Source organism: Myotis lucifugus, unplaced genomic scaffold (genome assembly GCF_000147115.1).
Source record: "Myotis lucifugus unplaced genomic scaffold, Myoluc2.0 scaffold_7, whole genome shotgun sequence".
In the NCBI taxonomy this organism is placed as follows: domain Eukaryota; kingdom Metazoa; phylum Chordata; class Mammalia; order Chiroptera; family Vespertilionidae; genus Myotis; species Myotis lucifugus.
The window spans coordinates 18,703,513-18,725,028 of record NW_005871055.1 but is presented as its reverse complement, the minus strand read 5'-3'; the positions used below and the strand labels follow the sequence as shown (position 1 = coordinate 18,725,028).

The 21,516-nt window shown below is 43.4% G+C and overlaps 1 protein-coding gene across 1 annotated transcript in view; it reads right to left on the bottom strand.

Moving 5' to 3' along the window:
- NBEA (neurobeachin) overlaps positions 1-21,516 on the bottom strand; it is a 928,080-nt gene that overhangs the window by 760,775 nt on the left and 145,789 nt on the right. The gene's annotated exons all lie outside the window — the stretch shown is intronic.

Genomic DNA, 21,516 nt, shown 5'->3' with positions numbered 1-21,516 from the left:
ACCCCCTGATCGGCCCTGCTCTATGGGTGATAGAAGGCGGCGCCCCAACCGCCCCCCACGGGCCCTGCTCTGTGTGTGACGGGGTAGAGCCATAACCTCCCCATCGGCCCTGCCCTGAGTGTGACAGGGTGCGGCGCCCCAACCCCCTGATCCGCCCTGCTCTGTGTGTGACAGGAGGCAGTTCCCCAACTCCCCTATCGGCCCTACTCTGTGCGTGACAGGGGGAGCTCCCCAACCCTCTGATGGGCCCTGCTCTGTGCTTGACAGGGGGGAGCTCCTCAACCCCCTGATCGACCCTGCTCTTTGCGTGACAGGGTACGGAGCCCCAACCCCCCTAATGGGCCCTGCTCTGTGAGTGACAGGGGGCAGCGCCCCAACCCCGATTGGCCCTGCTCTGTGCGTGACAGGGGGTGGCGCCGCAACCTCCTCATCGACCCTGCCTGAGTGTGACGGGGGGCGGTGCCCCAACCCCCCAATCGGCCCTACCCTGAGCGTGACTGAGGGTGGCATCGCAACCTCCCGATCCGCCCTGCTCTGTGCATGACAGGGGGCGGCGCCCCAACTCCCCAATCAGCCCTGCTCTGAGCCTGACCAGGGGCTGCACCTAGGGATTGGGCCTGCCCTCTGCCACCCGGGAACAGGCCTAAGCCAGCAGGTCGTTATCTCCCGAGGGGTCCCAGACTGTGAGAGGGTACAGGCCGGCTGAGGGACCCCCACCTCCCCCCCCAGTGCACAAATTTTTGTGTACCGGGCCTCTAGTTAAAAGTATAAATCAATGTACTTCAGAAATTATCTTAAAAGGCAGCACATAATACTTATTAATATTAAATGTTATCCCTCATGGTTAATTGTCAAGTTGTTAACATGTCAAAATTAGAGGGCATCAAATAACACACTGACTTCCTAAATCCAGTGAACTGACCTAATCTTTGGTTTTAATGCACCTGAACCTTTGGAAGAGAAAACAGGTAAAAAACATAGATAGTAAAATAAACTTGACAAATGGGTAAATAAAAATTGTTATTAGACCATGCAGTGTTATATCTTAATTTTTGAAGAATTTAAACCTAAAATTCTATTCAAAGATCTAGATATACCAAAATCTTAGTCTGTAACCAGAATACATGTTAGGTCCAACAATATTTAATTGGTGTCTACAATTAGACATTTTTCACAATATACCATGGTACATTATGTAGAATTTCCAGAGGAGATTCAAGAACACCTTATAAATATAAAATGTATCCTAACCTATTGATAAATACTGCTAAGTCTGTGATACTATTCCCATTTTACTTCTTAAGCAACACTTTTTTTTTTTTTGCAGACAGTGAAAGCCCAATCAAGAAATGGTAAATGAGTTACAGAAGCCACTATGAAGTGTGAAGGTTCCTCAAAATATTAAAAATAGAACTACCATACAACCCAGAAACCCCACTTCTGGGTATTTATCTGAAGAAAAAGAAAAAACTTAGGAGAGAAGATATATGTACCCCCATGTATATTGCAGCACAGCTTCATGGTAGAATACACATTAGGCAGAGTGCTTTTTGGTAGAATGCGAGGATGATTATGATAGGTTTAAAGTAACTTATTGAAGGCTTTGTTTTTTGTCTTAGTTTCATAAATTCTTTATTGTGCCAGTATATAGAAAAAGATGCATTTCCGAAATCATTGGTTAAAAATCAAAATTCAACCAAAGATTGCTTTGGTTTGATTTTGTGTTTTCTTTTCTTTCTTATTTTTTAAATATATTTTTATTGTTGACTAGAGGCCCGGTGAACGGGATTTGTGCACTGGTGGGGGTGAGTGGCCTGCAGGGATCGGCCGCTGTGGGAGCTCCGCTCATCCCAGTCAGCGAGCAACTGAGGACCCACATCATCTGAGCAGCTGCTTCCTGGTCCGGCATCTTCCGTAGAGCACTCGTTTCTCCAGGGAATCTGATCGGGGCCGGGCCCAGGGTCAATAGCACTGAGAGGCAGCAGAGTAGGCCTCAGTCCCACGGTGGCCATGAACCCGCCTCGCAGCCTCTGGGGTCAGCTCTGCGAGCCCAGTGGAGATACTGTACAGCCTGCAGGTGTCCGGAGGCGGGGCAAGGAGGCAACAATCGCAGCCCAGGTTCCTGCCCTTCGGCCGGGGTTCACAGCAGGATCAGCAACTCATCCCAGTCAGCAGAGCAGCAGCTCCCACTATGGTAGCACACTGACCACCAGGGGGCAGCTCCTGCATTGAATGTCTGCCCCCTGGTGATCAGTGTGCATCATAGCGACTGGTCCACTGATCATTCTGGTCATTCTGCTGTTCAGTCAATGGGGTTTTATTATATAGGATAGTATTAGAGATATCTTGCATCCTCCCCTCCCCACCTTAACCCATCTCCTTCCAGCCCCTACCCACTCTTCCACGTCTTTCCTACCATATTGCCTATGTTCACAGGCTATGCATATAAATATATTAAGTTCTTTGGTTTCTCTCTTCTCGTCCCCCCAACACCACATGGAGTTATGTCAATCTGATCCATGCCTCCATGCTCTTATTTTGTTGATCAATTCATTTTGTTCATTAAATTCCACAAATAAGTGAGATCATGTGATATTTGTCTTTCACAGATTGGCTCATTTCACTTAGCATAATATTTTCCAGGTCCATCCATGCTGTGCCAAAGGGTAAGAGATCCCTCTTTTTTTACAGTTGCATAGTATTCCATAGTGTAAATGTACCATAGCTTTTAATCCATTCATCTATTGATGAGCATGTGGGCTGTTTCCAAATCTTAACTATTGTAAATAATGCTGCTATGAACATAGGGGTGCATATATTATTTCTGATTGGTGTTTTGGGGGTTTTAGGATATATTCCGGAAGTGGGATCATTGGGTCAAATGGAAGTTTCATTTTCTTATTTGCCTTCCCACCAGCAGTGAACTAGTGTTCCCCTTTCTTCACATACACTCCAGCACTTGTTTGTTGATTTATTAATAAGCCATTCTGACAGGTGTGAGATGATATCTCACTGTGGTTTTAATTTGCAATTCTCCGATGATTAGTGACTTTGAACATTTTTTCATATGTCTCTTGGCCATTTGTATGTCCTCTTTGGAGAAACATCTGTTCAAATCTAACCATTTTTTCATTGGGTTGTTTGCCTTCCTTTTGTTGAGTTGTATGAGTACTTTATATATTTAGGATATTAACCCCTTATGAAATGTATCATTGGCAAATATGTTCTCCCATACAATAAGTTTCCTCTTCATTTTGATGGTGGTTTCTTCTGCTGTGCAGAAGCTTTTTATTTTGATGTAGTTCCACTTGTTTATTTTCTCCTTAGTTTCCTTTGCCCTAGGACCGTGGTCGGCAAACTGCGGCTCGCGAGCCACATGCAGTTCTTTGGCCCCTTGAGTGTGGCTCTTCCTAAGCTTCAGGAGTACTATAATTAAGTTAATAACAATGTGCCTACCTATATAGTTTGAGTTTAAAAAATTTGGCTCTCAAAAGAAATTTCAATCGTTGTACTGTTGATATTTGGCTCTGTTGACTAATGCGTTTGCCGACCACTGCCCTAGGAGATGTACCCATAAACATATAGCTATGTTAGATGACTGAGGTTTTACTGCCTATATTCTTATCTAAGATTTTTATGGTTTCACTAGAGGCCCGGTGCATGAATTCGTGCACCAGTGGGGTCCATTGGCCTGGCCTGTGGGATCAGGCTGAAACTGTATCTCCGATAATCGACGAGGGGTCCTGGATTGCGAGAGGGCACAGGCCAGGCCGAGGGACGCCACCAATGCACGATTAGGGCTGGGGACAGACACAGAAAATTGGCCAGATGGGGAGGGACCGCGGGAGGGCTCCAAGGTGTGTCCGGCCTGTCTCATTCAGTCTGATCGGCCGGATCCCAGCAGCAAGCTAACCTACTGGTCGGAGCTTCTGCCTCCTGGTGGTCAGTGCATGTCATAGCGAGTGATTAAGTGGCCTTAGCATATCATTAGCATATTATGCTTTGATTGGCTGGACAACCAGACGACCGGACACTTAGTATATTAGGCTTTTATTATATAGGTTGCCCTACATTTAAGTCTTTTATCCACCTGTGTTTATTCTTGTGTATGGTGTAAATTTGTGATCTAGTTTCATCTTTTTGCATGTGTGTATCCAGTTTTCCAAACACCATTTGTTGTAGAGACTGTCTTTACTCCATTGTATGTACTTGCCTCCTTTGGGAAATATTAATTGACCATAATGGTGTGGATCAATTTCTGGGGTCTCTGTTTTGATCCTTTGTTCTATATGCCTGTTATTGTGCCAGTCCTAGGCTGTTTTGGTTATAATGGCTTTGTAGTATAGTTTGATATCCAGTATTGTGATCCCCCCTAATCCGTTCTTCTTCCTCAAGATTGCTGCAGAATTAGCATGGAATATATTTTTCCATTCTTCACTTTCATTCTGTGTGTATCTTTTTATTTTTTTAATATGTTTTTTATTGATTTCAGAGAGGAAGCAAGAGGGAGAAAGAGATAACGTCAATGATGAGAGAGAATCATTGATTGGCTGCCTCATGCACGCCTCCTACTGGGGAGATCAATCCCAAAACTAGGACATATGCCCTTGACTGGAATCAAACCTGGGACCCTTCAGTCCACAAGCCTACACTTTATCCACTGAGCTAAACCAGCTAGGGATGTGTGTATCTTTTGTTCTGAGGTGGGTCCTTGTAGACAGTACATATATATATATATATATATATATATATATATATATATATATATATCATGTTTTCCTATTCATTCAGCAATGCTATGACTCTTCACTGGAACATTTAATTAATTTACATTTAAGGTTATTATTGATAGATATTTATTTATTGCCATTTTTATTTTCTTTATGCCTATGATCCTCTCTCTCTCTCCTTTTATCCTTTTTAAAGCACTTCCTTTAACATTTCTTCCATTGCTAGTTTGGTGGTAATATATTCTTTTAACCTTTTTTTGTGTGTGTGTGGAAAGCATTTTATTTCACCTTCAATTTTAAATTACAGTCTTGCTCAATATAGTAGTCTTGGATTTAGGCCCTTGCTTTTCATGAGTATTGATGCCACTCTCTTCAGGCTTGAAGTATTTCTATTGAGAAGTCAGCAGACATTCTAATGGGAATTCCTTTGTAGGTAATTTCCTGTCTCTTCTTTGCTGCCTTTAAGAATTTTTTTGTAGGTAATATTTGTCATTTTAATTGTGATGTTTCTAAGTGTGGGTCTCCTTGAGTTCATCTTGATTGGGATTCTCTGTACCTCCTGAACTTGTGTGACATTTTCCTCCATCAGGTTGGGGAAGTTTTCTGTCATTATTTCTTTAAACAAGTTTTTTGTTCCTTACTCTCCCTCTTCCCCTTCTGGCATTCCTATAATGAGGATATTGTTACACTTCATGGTGTCCCAGAGCTCACTTAAACTATCTTCCTCCACTTAAATTCATTTTTCTATTTGCTGCTCTAATTGAGTATTTCTACCTTGTCTTCCAAATCACTGATTCGACCATCTGCTTCATCCAATCTGCATTTAGTAACCTTCCACTGTGATCTTGAGGTCAGATATATCATGCTTCATTTCTATCTGGTTCTTGTTCCCCTTTCATGGTGCTATAATTTTCATTATGTTCCTTAAGCATCTTTATAACCATTGCTTTGAACTCCATGTCTGATAGGTTGCTTGCCTCCATCTCATTTAGCTCTTTTTCTGGAGATTCCTTCTTTTCTTTCATTTGGGTTTTCTTTTTCCCTTGTCTCCCCATTTTAGCTGTCTCTGTATTTGCTTCTCTGTATTAGATAGAACTGCTATGCCTCCTAATCTTTGTGTGATAGCTTTATGTAGAAAGTGTCCTGAGGGATCCAGTGGTGTAGTCTCTTTATTCACCTTAGCTGGAAGCTCTAGGAATGCCCCTTTTGTGCATTATTTGGGCTCTCCTGTTGTAATTGGGACTTGATTATTGATGTCGCTTTCATGGGAGGGATCTCTCCTCCTACTTGCTGCCAGTGAGGTTCAAACACAATGTTTTTGTGCCAACTGTTATACAGGTATTTTGGGTCCACTATTTGTGGGGCTTTCTGGATTTTGCTCTGATGTTCTTAAATGTGGTCCCTTGGTTTCCCTACCCTGGGTTTCCTGGGAGCTTCTCTAGTGCAAGTGAATATGAGTCACTGTCCCTTTCTGGCCCTGGACAACCTTATTGAGATCCAACAGATTGGAACCCTAGTAGTTGAGTGGTCTGGAACTCCATAGTCCAGTGGCTGGGTCTGCCTTGAGTCTCATTCCTTGATTGTACCTGTATTGAGCTTTACTCCCTTCCCCCACAAAGCTTATCCTGAAGGTATCAGCTGCAGGCATGTGGGGTCCCACTGGCTTTTACCTCACTTAGGGTCCAGGTTGGTATCTTTGGAGGGGGTACATGCAAGGTCTCGCTGACATTTGCCTACCTATGCCATCTGGGGTAATGACACTAGAGGTTCTGCTGGTGTTAGCCTCCCTGCAGATTCTGGGGTTGGGGCAGTGTTGGTGGTGGGGACCCAAAAGCTCTTTCTAACTCATTACATTAGACAAAGACTCAAAGCCTCTGAATGTCCTCTGCCTGCAGGATGATTGGATTCATCCTTGAGGAGCCTCAGTCAATCGTCCAGAGGTAGGGTATGGTTTTTGAAAAGGGTGGGGCAAATGTTTTTGCCTGGAGGCTATTTGTAATTCTCAGACTCTAAATGGGCCTCAGAAACTCCATAGGGATGGGCAAAGGGTTTTTCCAATAGGGTGGGTCAACTGTCTTCTCCCGAGAGATACCTCAAAAATCAAGAAAAATTATTAATAAACTATCGAACATTACAACCTAATGATTTAGAAAGAGAACAAGAAAGCAGAGTAAGTAGAAGGAAGGAAATAATAAAGATCAAAGTGGAAATAAAATACATAGAAACTAAAAAAAAAGAAAAAAATTAAAAAGATAAATGAAACCAAGAGCTTGTGCTTTGAAAAGATAAACAACATTGATGAATGTTTAGGCAGACTCATCAAGAAACAAAGAGAGTGGACCTAAGTATATAAAATCAGAAACAAAAGCAGAAAAGTAACAACTGACACCACAGAAATACAACAGATTGTAAGCAAATACTATGAACAACATTATACCAACAAGCTGGACAATGTGGATGAAATGGAAAAATTCCTGGAAAAATACAATCTTCCAAAAATTAATCAGAAGGAATCAGAAAACCTGAATAGGCCAATAACAATTCATGAAACAGAAGCAGTAATAAAAAACTCCCAGCAAACAAAAGCACTGGTCCAGATGGCTTCACAGGGGAGTTTTACCAAACATTCAAAGAAGAATTAACACCTGTCCTCTTCAAATTACCAAAAAAATCCAAGAGGAAGGAAAACATCCACGCTCCTTCTACAAGATTATCATTATCCTATTTCTAAAACCAGATGAACACGATACGAAGAAAGGGAAGTACAGACCAATACTCTTGATGAACACAGATGCTAAAATCCTTAACAAAATATTAGCAAATTGGACCAAGCAACATATTAAAAAGATCATACAGAATGACCAAGTGGGATTTATTCCAGGGATGCAAGGTTGATAGAATATTTGAAAATCAATAAACATGATACATCACATAAACAAAGTGAAATACAAAAATCACAATCATATCAATAGATGCAAAACAAGCATTCACCAAAATCCAACAGCATTTTTGATAAAAACTCTCAGGAATGTGGGAATGGAGGAATGATACCACAAAGTAATGAAGGACATATATGACAAACTTACAGCCAACATCAAACTCAATGGGCAAACACTAAAACCATTTCTTCTAAGAACAGGAACAAGACAGGGATGTCCACATTCACCATTCTTATTCAACACAGTATTAGATGTTTCAGCCACAGTGATCAGACAAGAAGAAAACAGAAAAGGCATCCAAATTGGAAATGAGGAAGTACAACTCAATATTCATAGATGACATATTTTACATAGAAAACCCTAAAGACTCCATCAAAAACCAACTTGATTTAATGAATGAATTCAACAAAGTAGCAGCATACACAATTAACACCCAAAAATAGATGGCATTTTTATACACCAATATTGGATTCTCGGACTGAGAAACTAAAAAATAAAAATCCAATTTACCATTGCAATAAAAAAATTTAAGATACTTAGGAATAAACTCAAACAAGGAGGTAAGAGACTTGTACTTGTAAAGCTACAGGATGTTTAAATAAGAGATAGAAGAGGAAGATATAAACGGGGAAAAATATACCGTATCCATGGACTGGCATAATTAACATCATTAAAATGTCCATACAACCCAAAGCAATCTATAGATTCAATGCAATCCGTATTAAAATACCAACAGCATATTTCAAAGATGTAGAAAAATGCTCCAAAAATGTATATGGAACAAAAAAACAAAAAGCCACAGCAATATTGAGAAACAAGAACAAAGTTGGAGGGATCACTAGATATCAAGTTGTAATACAAAGCTACAAAGCCACTGTAATCAAAAATATCTGGTACTATCACAAGAATAAGCATATAGATCAAGCACATCAAACTCAAAGGCTAACACGGGCCAAATAAACAAGGTTTAAGTTTATGTGGGCCGCAAAAAAACAAAAGCTTCAATTTTCATAGAAATGTATACTTATTTCAATAAAGACATGCTGAATACAAAGGGCTGAAATAAATGAGTAATGGTTAGCATGAAATAATAGAACATTTTAATAAAAATTAATATTTTTTTGAACATTAACTTAACCAGACGCTGAATAACTGCACAAATATAATAAGTGTAATGCAAATAAACCCATTTTTCCTGTTTTCTGAAAGCAAAATATTTCCTGTTTCGCATACCAAACAAGTTAGTACAAGACTAACGATATGGCAATCGGCTGCTAAAATATTCACTGCTAGTATTAGTAGAGAGAAATGGTGCGCCTGCGCGTAAGGCCCGTAAGAGAAATTAATACAACACAATTATAGTAATCAGTCATTAGCGAACATTGTAGTTCATTATCAATAACTAGAGGCCAGGTGCACAAAAATTTGTGCACTTGGGGGGTCCCTCAGCCTGGCCTATGCCCTCTTGGAGTCTGGGACCCCCCGGAGGATGTCCACCTACTGGCTTAGGCCCACTCCCTGGGGGATCGGGCCCAAGCTGGTGGTCAGACATCCCTCTGACAGCCCGGCAGCCCTCGAGGGTTGTCCACTTGCCAGCATGGAGCAGACCTAAGCTGCAGTCGGACATATTTAATGCTGCTGAGGAGGCAGGAGAGACTCCCACCACCACCGCTGTATGGGCAGCCGCCAGCCTGGCTTGTGGCTGAGCAGAGCTCCCCCAGTGGGAGCGCAATGACCACCAGGGGGCAGCCCCTGCATTGAGCATCTGCCCCCTGGTGGTCAGTGTGTGTCATAGTGACCAGTCATTCCCAGTCTTTCTGCTGTTAGAGTCATTATTCATATTACCCATTTATTATATAGGATAGAGGCCTGGTGCATGGGTGGGGGCCGGTTGGTTTGCCCTGAAGGGTGTCCCGGATCAGGGTGGGGGTCCTGCTGGGGTGCCTGGCCAGGCTGGGTGAGGGGCTGATGGCTGTTTGCAGGCTGGTCACACCGCCTTCAGAGTGGTGGTCCCCACTGCCGTGCCTGGCCAGCCTGGGTGAGGGGCTGATGGCTGTTTGCAGGCTGGTCACACCCCCTTCAGGGTGGGGGTCCCCGCTGGGGTGCCTGGCCAGCCTGGGTGAGGGGCTAATGGCTGTTTGCAGGCTGGTCAAGGCCCCCCCAGTGGGGACCCTCACCCCATGCAGGTTTGGCCAGTCTGGGTGAGGAGCTGAGGGCCATTTTCAGGCTGGCCAAGCCCCCCGGCGACGGAAGCTCCCAGCCTCTCCTTTTTTTTTCTTTTTTCTTTTTAATTCTGGGATTTATTTACCTTCTATAATTGAAACTTTATAGCCTTGAGAGGAGCTCAGAGCCAGCCAGGGCGGGCGGGAGGGAAGCTTGGCTTCCTCCATCGCCAGGGGCAACCCAAGCCTCCTGCTCGCTCCAGCTCTGTGAAAGCAGGTATCTGGGGTTTATTTAACTTCTATAATTGAAACTTTGTTGCTTTGAGTGGAGCTCAGAGCCAGCCGAGGCAGGTGGGAAGCTTGGCTTCCTCCATCATTGGGGCAACCAAGCCTCCTGCTTTCTCCAGCTCCGTGGCTGCCGACCGCCATCTTGGTTGGGTTAATTTGCATATAGTCGCTGATTGGCTGGTGGGTGTGGCTTAAGGAGTAGCGAAGGTATGGTCAATTTGCATGTTTGTCTTTTATTAGTGTAGATTATGTATAACAGGATATTGTAAAAATTACATTATGAAATTTTTATTAAAACATTTCTTACATACGGTTATATTGGCTGGGCCACAAAAATATTCGTTGCGGGCTGTGAGTTTAATATGCTTGATATAGATCAATGGAACAGAACAGAAATTGACCCAAGCCATTATGTTCAATTAATATTTGACAAAGGAAGCAAGAGCATACAGTGGAGTCAAGACAAAGTCTCTCTAATAAATGGTATTGGGAAAGTTGGACAAGTACATGCAAAAAAATGAAACTAGACCACCTTACACCATAAATAAGAATAAACTCAAAATGGGTAAAAGACTTAAATGTAAGATGTAAAACCATAAAAGTCTTAGAAGAAACCATAGGCACCAAAATCTCAGACATTGCTAGGAACAGTAAGTTTACTGATACATCTTCTAGGACAATGGAAACTAAGGAAAAAAATAAACAAATGGGAATACATAAAAATAAAAAGCTTCTGCACAAAACAAAGAAACCATCAACAAAATAATAAGAGAGCCCACTACTTGGGGGAACATATTTTCCAATGATACATCTAATAAGGGTTTAATCTCAAAAATGTATAGGGAACTCATACAACTTAACAAAAGGAAGATAAACAATCCCATCAAAAAATGGGCAAAGGACCTAAATGGACGCTTCTACAAAGTGGACATACAGAAGGCCAAGAGACATATGAAAAAATGCTCAAAGTCACTAAATCATCCAAGAGATGCAAATCAAAACAACAATGAGATATTGCATCACACGTGTCAGAATGACTATCATCAACAAACAACAAGTGCTGGTGAGGTTGTGGAGAATAGGGAAGCCTCATACAGTGTTGGTAGGGATCCAGACCTGTGCAGCCTCAGTGGAAAACAGTATGGAGTTTCCTCAAAAAATGAAAAATGGAACTCCCATTTGACCCAGTCATCCCACTTCTAGGAATATATCCTAAGAGACCCAAAACACTCATCAGAAAGAATATATGTACCCCTATGTTCAGAGCAGTGCAATTTACAATAGCTAAGACTTGGAAACAGCCTTAGTGCCCATCAGAAGATGAGTGGATAAAAAAGTTATGGTACATTTACACAATGGAATACTATGGGGCAATAAAAAACCATTTGCAACAGCATGGATGGACCTGGAGAGTATTATGCTGAGCAAAATAAACCAGTCAGAGAAAGATAAGTATCGCATAATCTCACTCATATGTGGAATATATTGAACCAAATAAACTTATTATCAAAAATAGACCCAGAGTCATAGAAGCATGAACAGACTGTTGAACTCCAGAGTGAAGGCAGGAGAGGGTGGGTGAGAAGAGATCAACCAATGAGTTTGTATGCATATATGTTTAACCCATGGATACAGACAATGGCGTGGTGAGGGCCTGGGGTAAGGTCAGGAGAGGACCGGAGTGGGCTGGAAGAGGTTAATCAGGGAAAAGGGAGGACTTATGTAATACTTTCAACAATAAAGATTTTTTTTAAAAAAGTAGCATAAGAAAAATAACTCTTCACTTGAAAAAGAATACCAATAGGATCAATAGCAGTCTTATCATCTGAGAAAATTGGAGGCAAGAACAAAGAGAAGTAAAACCTTCAAAATGTTAAAAAAAAAATACAACCTTACAATCAACAGTTTATATACAACAAAGCAATCTTTTGAATCTGAAGGAAAAATTAAATACATTCCCAAGTGAATAAAAATTGTAATAATTTGTTGATAGCTGACTTGCCTTACAAGAAATACCAAAGGAAGTCTCTCAAATTTAAAATTAAATGATCCACACAGTAGCCTGAATCCACGTGAAAAACAAAAAGCAATAGTAGTTAAAAGACTATCAAAGATGATAAAAATATAATTTATCATATATTTATTCTTCTTATTATTGATTTCAAAGCAATTATATACAATAATATGTATGTAACATATGATTTTGCCCATAACATACAGAAGTGCAATGTGTTTGTTAATAAGAACAAAAAGAAGGTAAGTGGGAAAGCTATACTAAGTTAAGGAAATGAATCCAGGTGGTAACTAAAGAAACAAAGAGATTCAAAAGTGATAAATAAGGTTAATATAACAAAAGATATAAACATATAGTTGATATCCTTTATTGGCTCATCCTCCTTAAATGCCAAGTAATTATATAAAGTAATAATTATAATAATGTAATGTTGGGCTTATAACATCATAGTATAACATGTATACAACATGTATAATAGTATCAAAAAAGAAAAAAAATGCAATAGAGCTGGATAGGAATAACATTTCTATATCTCACTGGAATTAAGTTAGTGGAAATCTGAAGCTGATTTTGATCACTTAAAATGTAAATTATAAGCCCTAGAGCAGTGATGGCAAACCTATGACATACGTGTCAGAGGTGACACGTGAACTCATTTTTTTGGTTGATTTTTCTTTGTTAAATGGCATTTAAATATATAAAATAAATATCAAAAATATAAGTCTTTGTTGTACTATGGTTGCAAATATCAAAAAATTTATATATGTGACACAGCACCAGAGTTAAGTTAGGGTTTTTCAAAATGCTGACAAGCTGAGCTCAAAAGGTTCGCCATCACTGCCCTAGAGCAATCACTAAGTAAATAAGAAAAATAATTAGTGAAAAAAGTAATTAACAAAATGAAATTGCTACATTACAAAATATTCATGTACTTCTAAAGAAAGCAATCAAGTAGAAATTTATCTATATAAAAGCCTAAGCGACTGTTGCAACCAAAACAACTGAACAGACGACCGAACAGGCTGCATGGGGTGACCAGGCTGGCAGGGGGGTTAGTGAGGGGCAACCAAACGACCAAACAGCAGGCTGCCTGGGGTGACCAGGCTGGCAGGGGGGCAGTTGGTGGCAACCAGCCTGGGGGGGGCAGTTGGGGGCAATCAGGCTGGCAGGAGGGCAATTAAGGGCGACCAGACCGGCAGGGGGGCAGTGAGGGGTTATCAGGCCCGCAGGCAGATGAGCAGTTAGGAGCCAGCAGTCCAGGATTGTGAGAGGGATGTCCGACTGCCAGTTTAGGCCTGATCGCCGGGATCGGGCCTAAACCGGCAGTCGGACATCCCCCAAGGGGTCCTGGATTGGAGAGGGTGCAGGCTAGGCTAAGGGGACCCTCCCCCCACCCCCGTGCATGAATTTCGTGCACCGGTCCTCTAGTAAAGACATAAAAAAGACATGAAACTCCCCTAGCTGGTTGGCTCCTGTCAAGGGCATGTACCTAGGTTGCAGGCTGGATCCCGGGCCCAGGATGGGGTGCCAGTGGGAGGCAACCAATCCAATGTGTGTGTCTCTCACAGTGAGGTTCTCTCTCTGTCTTTCCCCCTTATTTCCACTCTTTCTATAATCAATGGAAAAAATCCTTGGGTGAGGATTAACAAAAAAAGTAAAATGAAATAAATGAATAAAAAGGACATGAAACTTATAGGTAACAAAAAATAAAATGACAGATTTAATACAACTACAGACAGTCCTAGGGTCAAGTCAGACTTGATATACATCATTTCGTGGTTATGTCGCCATCTCCCATCCTATCTAATAAAAGGGAAACATGGTAATTAGCTGTACCTCCGCTACCCTTCCCATTGGCTAATCAGGGTGATATGCAAATTAACTGCCAGCCAAGATGGCGGCCGGCAGCCAGGCAGCTGACGCGAACAGGGAGGCTTGCTTGCTCCAGTGACGGAGGAAGCCAGGTTCCCCGCCTGCCTTGCCAGCCTCTCAGCTGCTCTCTAAGAAACATTGTAACAAATATAGAAGCTAAACAAAACCCCAGAAACCTGCTTTCAGTCAGCCAAGCTTCACCCAGCAGGACCACAACATTGTTTCAAATACAGAAGGTAAACAAAGGCCAGAAACCTGCTTTCAGCAGCCGAGGCCTCAGAGCTGGAGCCAAGCCTCAAGGCTAAAGCTGGCCCAGAATAAAAGAAAAAAAGGAGCGGTTGGGAGCTTCAGTCACCCGCCACCCTGAAAACGGCCCTCAGCCCCTCACCCAGACTGGCCAGGCACCCTAGTGGGGACCCCCACCCTGAAGGGGGTGTGAACAGCTGCAAACAGCCATCAGCCCCTCATCCAGGCTGGCCAGGCACCCAGGTGGGGACCCCCACCCTGATCCAGGACACCCTTCAGGGCAAACCAGCCAGCCCCCACCCATGCACCAGGCCTCTATCCTATATAGTAAAAGGGTAATATGCCTCCAAGCACCGGGATCAGCGGAGCAGTGAGGCCTCCCGGCACCGGGATCAGCGTGACAGGGGGCAGCGCCCAAACCCCCTGATCGCCCTGCGGCTCTGTGTGTGACAGGGTGCGGGGCCACAACCTCCCTATCCGCCCTGCTCTGTTCGTGACAGGGGAAGGCGCCCCAACCCCCTGATCGGCCCTGCTCTGTGTGTGACAGGGTGCAGCACCCCAACCCCCCCCCATGGGCCCTGCTCTGTGTGTGACGGGGTAGAGCCATAACCTCCCCATCAGCCCTGCCCTGAGTGTGACAGTGGCAGCGCCCCAACCCCCTGATCCGCCCTGCTCTGAGTGTGACAGGGGGCGGTGCCCCAACTCCCCTATCAGCCCTGCTCTGTGCGTGACACGGGGGAGCTCCTCAACCCCCTGATCGGCCCTGCTCTGTGCGTGACATGGGGGAGCTCCCCAACCCCCTGATCAGCCGTACTCTGTGAGTGACAGGGGGGAGCTCCCCCACGCCCTGATTGGCCCTACTCTGTGAGTGACTGGGGGGAGCTCCCCAATCCCCTGATGGGCTCTGCTTTGTGCGTGACAGGGGGTGGCGCCGCAACCTCCCCATCGACCCTGCCTTGAGTGTGACAGAGAGTGTTGCCCCAACCCCCCAATCGGCTCTACCACGAGCGTGACTAGGGGTGGCATCGCAACCTCCCGATCCGCCCTGCTCTGTGCATGACAGGGGGCGGCGCCCCAACTCCCCAATCAGCCCTGCTCTGAGCCCGACCAGGGGCTGCACCTAGGGATTGGGCCTGCCCTCTGCCACCCGGGAGCAGGCCTAAGCCAGCAGGTCATTATCTCCCGAGGGGTCCCAGACAGCGAGAGGGCACAGGCCGGGCTGAGGGACCCCCCCCCCCCCGCCCCTCCGAGTGCACAAATTTTTGTGCACCGGGCCTCTAGTTTATTTATAAAATAAAAAAGTTCCATCATTTTGACGTATGTATATATGTGCTGTATGGTTTTTATTATTTAGTTACCACAAGTAAATGTCAGGAATTGTTATCTTTCTTTTAAATTTTTTTTACTGTTTCACTTCATTACTGCTGTGTATGTGCTCCATGTGAGTGATGTAGGTGCTTATGTAGTTGGGTTCCAACTTACAGTGAATATCACATTACGTCGCGCCGTAGGAATGGATCTCTGACATAACCCGAGGACCTACTCTATATCAATAACTTCCAAGTGAACATAACACACAATCAATTCAAAAAAGCAAAGATTATTAGATTGAATAATAAAAGAAGATCCAACAATGTATTGTCTATATTAGACATATTTTAGTTTCAAAGTAAAAAAAAAATAGATTTAAAGTTAAAGGAAGGGAAAAACTTAAAAACACAAACACACAGACAAACACACACACACAAGAAAACTGAAATTATTGAACGATTATCAGATAAAATAGACTTTAAAACAAAATGTAACTAGTGATAAACAATGACATTTAATGTTAAAAGAGCCAATACATCAGGAAGATATCTATCTAATAATAGAGTAATATGCAAATTGGTCAGGACACCGTCACAGTAACAACCGATCAGCAGGCTGCTTGCACAGCGGGTGGGTGGGGACTTGCAGTGTCGGGGACGGGGGCGGGGACTTGCAGGTTTGGGGATGCAATGGCCGCTGCCACTTGCCCCGGGCTGGCCCTGGGCAAGCAGGGATGGGAGTGGGGGAGGCGGGGCCCATCAGATGGCAGCCTGTACTCCCCATATGGCAGCAGTGGCTGTGAGCACTCCCGATGGCTGCTGCTGCTTTGAGGGCCCGAGGCTCAGGCAATGAGGACCGCGTGAGGCTCAGGCAAGCCACAGTGGCTGCGATGGTCAAGGCTCAGGCAGCCTTGTGGCCGGTAGTGGCAGCAGTAGAGGTGTGATGGGGGCGTCACCTTTCCCTGATTGCAGGGTCACCTCCTGTAGAGGGTCGCCAGAGGCAGCAGCAGCGAGGGGGTGATGGGGGCGGTGCCTTCCCCTGATTAGCTGGTCGCCTGCCACAGAGGGAGGCCAGACTGCAGCTTAGGCCTGCTCCCCACGTTGGGACATCCCCTGAGGGCTCCCAGACTATGAGGAAGGGCAGGCCGGGCTGAAGGATGCCCCCCACAGTGCACGAATTTCGTGCACCGGGCCTCTAGTAATAATCTTAAGCATGTGTGCACCTAACAACAGAACACGAAAATACATAAATGAGGAACTGACAGAAATTAAAGAAGAAACAGACAATAATAGTTGGAGACATCAATACCCAACTTTCAGTGATGGACAAAACAACTACCAGAAGTCAACAAAGAAACAAAAGACTTGAACAGTATTATAAACTGACTAGAGGCCCGGTGCATGAAATTAGTGCACTCGGAGAGGTTCCTCAGCCCATCCTGCGCCCTCTCACAGTCCGGGAGCCCTTGGGAGATGTCTGACTGACAACTGACTCCCAGGGAGCAGGCCTAAGCCATCATCCAGACATCCCTAGCGCTGCTGCGAAGTGGGGAGAAGCTCCCGCCACTGCCGCTGCACTCGCCAGCCATGAGCCCGGCTTCTGCCTAAGCAGCACTCCCCCAGTAGGAGTGCACAAACTACCAGGGGGCAGCTCCTGCATTGAGCATCTGCCCCCTGGTGGTCAGTGTATGTCACAGTGACTGGTCTTTCTGCCATTCGATTTGCATATTAGCCTTTTATTATATAGGACTAGTGGCCAGGTGCACGAAATTCGTGCACATTAAAAGGGAATTAATTAGAGGAAATATCTTAATATTGCTATTTGCCCTTTCTCTATAATAGAAGTGCTAAGGAAAATTAGTAAAATGTATATGAAAATCTCCCTCCTGTCAGAGTCTGGGGAGCGCCACAGGATCCAGAGTCAAGTCCCCGCCCACCCACACGTGCCTCTAAATCGTGCAAGACCCAGACCTGGCCAGCCCCACCCCCGTCAATCCCGCAGGGCAGGGGCGCAGTCTCAGGTCCCCCAGCCCAGTGCCGTGCGGTGGGCACAGCCTCAGGTCCTCCTTCAAGCTCCACCAGGCAGGGGGTGCAGCCTCAGGTCCCCCATTAAGCCCCGCCGGGATGGGAGGCAAGGCCTCAGGTCCCCCAGCCCCAGTGCTGGGGCAGGAAGCGCAGACTCAGGTCCCCGGGCCCAATCTCAAGTTCCCCGGCCCTGGCGCCCAGGCGGGGGGGCGCAGCCTCAGGTCCCCCGGCCCTGGCGCCGGGGCGGGGGGCACAGCCTCAGGTTCCCCTACCCGGCCTCAGGTCCCCCGGCCCCAGTGCGAGGGCGCGGGTGCGCGAGGGGGCGAGGGTGTGACAACCACTTGCATATTAGCTCTTTATTATATAGGATTAGACTTATAAGACATCTCTAAAATAACTCCATCCAACATCAGCAAAATACACATAATTCTGACATGTACATGAAATGTTCTTCTAGAGAGACCAATGTTAGGCCATAAAACAAAGCTGAACAAATTTACAAGACTAATTATAATACAAAGTATATTCTCTGACCATAATGAAATAAAATTAGAAATAAATAATATAAATAAATTTTTGGAATTCAAAAATATTGTGGGAATAAGCAACAAATTACTAAAAAATCAATGAGTCAAAGAAGACATCAAAAGGGAAATTATAGGATATTTTAAGATTAATGAAAATAAAGTCACAAGTTCCTAAACATAAGCAGGTAAGGCAGCACTTAGGGAGAAATATATCAATGGAAATGTTTATATTTCTTTTAAAAAGACTTCATATCAACAACCAAATCTCTCACTTTTTAAACTGAACAAAAGAACAAACTAAAATTAGTCAAGCAGAAGGAAGAAAATAATAAATATTACAGCAGAAATTAATGAAATAGAGAAAAGCAATAGATAAAACGCAATCAACTCAAAAGCTGATTCTTTGAAAAGATTAAAATGACAAACCTATACCTACAATGATTAGCATACTAATACAGTGGGGCAAAAGAAGTTTAGAAGAATTGTTTGTATGGAAAATAATACAATAATTAATAAATAATAATACAAGAATAAACTCTTGTTTCACATACTCACAGATGTAAACCTACCTTTGCCCATCCTGTATTTTTATCTCAATGAAAGATCACCTTAGTAAATACAGGAAAGGCATCTGACAAAATCCAACATGCTTTTATGATACAAAGCATTCAGCAAGTTAGAAATAGAAAGGAATTTCCTCAGTATTATAAAATGCATCCATGAAAAATCCACAACATACCTAATGCTGAACGACTAAAAGCTATCCCCGGAGGATCCCCCCCCCCCCGCCTCCCGCAGCACACCCGTGCCTTTTCCTTTCCCTTACCCTTTCCCCCCTAAAAAATAAAATAAAATAAAATAAAAATATATTTTAAAAAAGCTATCCCCGTAAAATCAGTAAAAAGACAAGAATTACCTGCTCTATTCATTTCTGTTCAATATGATACTGGAGGTTCCAACTAAAGTAATTACTCAATAAAAAATAAAAAGCATTTAAATTAATAGGAAGTTTAAAATTATCTCTATTTGCAGATGACAATCTTATAAATAAAAAAATCTCAAATCCACAAAAACTATTAGTGCTAATAAGTTCAGCAAGATAACAAGATATAAAATCAATACACAAAAATCAACTGTATTTCTATATACTAGCAAAAAAATCTGAACATGAAACGTAAAAATTCACTCACAAAAGCATTAATACTAATAAAATACAAGAGTGTATATTTAACAAAAGAAATCCAAGAATTCTGACATTACACCTATAGCAAAAACTTCAACGTATCTTCTAAAGAAATTATAAAAACCCAAATAAATGTAAAGATATCCTACATTCATGGATTAAAAGACACAATACTGGTATAATGATTATATTCTCCAAATTGACCTATAAATACAACATACTATCTGTCAGAATTTCAGCTGTCTTACTGTGGTGTTGGTGGGTTTTTGCAAAAATTGACAAGATGACCATAACATTCATGGGGAAATTCAAGGGACACCACATAGATAAAATATATTTTTTAAAAAGAACACATTTGGCCCTAGCTGGTTTGGCTCAGTGGATAGAGAGTCAGCCTGCAGATCAAAGGGTCCCAGGTTCGATTCTGGTCAAGGGCACATGCCTGGGATTGCAGGCTGGATCCCCAGTAGGGGGAGTGCAGGAGGCAGCCAATCAATGATTTTCTCTCATCATTGATGTTTCTATCTCTCTCTCCCTCTCCCTTCCTCTCTGAAATCAATAAAAATATATATAAAAAAATAAGACAAAATAAAAAGAACACATTTGAAAGACACCCCAATTTCAAAATTTGTTGTATGAATTATCAAGAATAGACAAATCTATAGAAATAGAAAGTAGATTAGTGATTGTTTAGGACTCAGATAGGCAGCAGAAAAATAGAAAGGTGATAGCTAAAGGGTATAGCACATCTTTTCCGAAGGATGAAATGTTCCACAATTCACTACGTTGATAGCTGCACATATTTGTGAATATACTAAAAATAATTGGATTATATACTTTATTTTTTCCCATTAATTTTTTAAATCATTATTGTTGAGAGCATTACAGATGACCCCTTTTTCCACCCACTGCCCTCCTCCACCCAGTTCCCGCCCCACCCCAGAAGTTCATCCCCATACTGTGTCCATAGGTAATATCTTTGGTTTCTCTTCCCATGCCTCCTTCCAGCCTTCTCTCTGAGATTTGTTAGTCTGTTCCATGCATCCATGCCTTTGATTCTGTTTTATTCACATTTATTTTGTTCATTAGATTTTGATTTTTAGATTTTATTACTGATAGATATGTATTTGTTGCCATTTTATTGTTCAGATTTTTATCTCTTTTCTTTTTCTTTCTTCTTCTTTTTCTTCTTCCTTCTTCCTCTTCTTCCTCTTTCTTGTATCTTCCTTTTCTTCTTCTTAAATAATATCTTTCAACATTTTATATAATACCGGTTTGGTGCTGATAAACTCCTTTAGCTTTTTCTTGTTTGTAAAGCTCTTTATCTTACCCTCAAGTCTAAATGATAACTTTGCTGGGTAGAGTAATCTTGGTTGTAGGTCCTTACTATTCATTATTTTGTTTTTTGTTTTTTTGTGGGGTTTTTTTTGTTTGTTTGTTTTTTTGAGGAGAAATGCAGGGGCTTTTTTATAATCAGTATTATTCTTCAAGTTAACAATTGGTACTCATTGAGGAAACAGTATGCTTTCAGCGAGCCACAGATACATGCCAGGTGCAACTACAAATACATAAACATGCCCCTTGGGAAACAGCACGGTGCTTCTGCCTGCAAACCCAGGTATCAATAACGCGCCTACATTTCTGTAGCAGAAGGTGCAAGGGTCTGCACAGGCCTGACCTGCGCTGCCTGCCCTTCTGGGATGCCAACTCTGGGGGGTGGGGTGGGGGTGGGGAGCTGCTTGCTCTGTGTGCCCCACGACCATGCTGCCCACAGAGTGTGCCTCTCTAAAGCCAGCTTTGGTGTATACCAACCTCTCAGACTAAGAAATACCAGATGTGATCACATGGTACCTTGAAGGTTAGACTCCAGCTTCCGCAAGCTAGTGGGAGGAAACGACACGGCCTTCAGAAAGCCAGGCAGGGCTTTTCCCTCAGGGGATGGCATGGGTCTGCCTAGGTCTGAGTCACCCCTGCTCATCGCAGCTCTGGACTGAATGGCATCGCAAGGCTGGTGGCGGGCACGCTGCTCACAGCGCACTGCTGGCCTGCAGCAAATGCCACTGCTAGCAAGAGGGGTGGCTGTCGGGAGGGCACTCCCCAGGCCTCTGCTCAGGAAGATCTGAAGGAACCTTTGGCTTTTCAGAAAATCAGGCACTCCACCCCCAAGCCAGAGAGCAGCCCAGGGCAGCTCTGGGCAGGAAACGCACAGAAAGCGGGGCC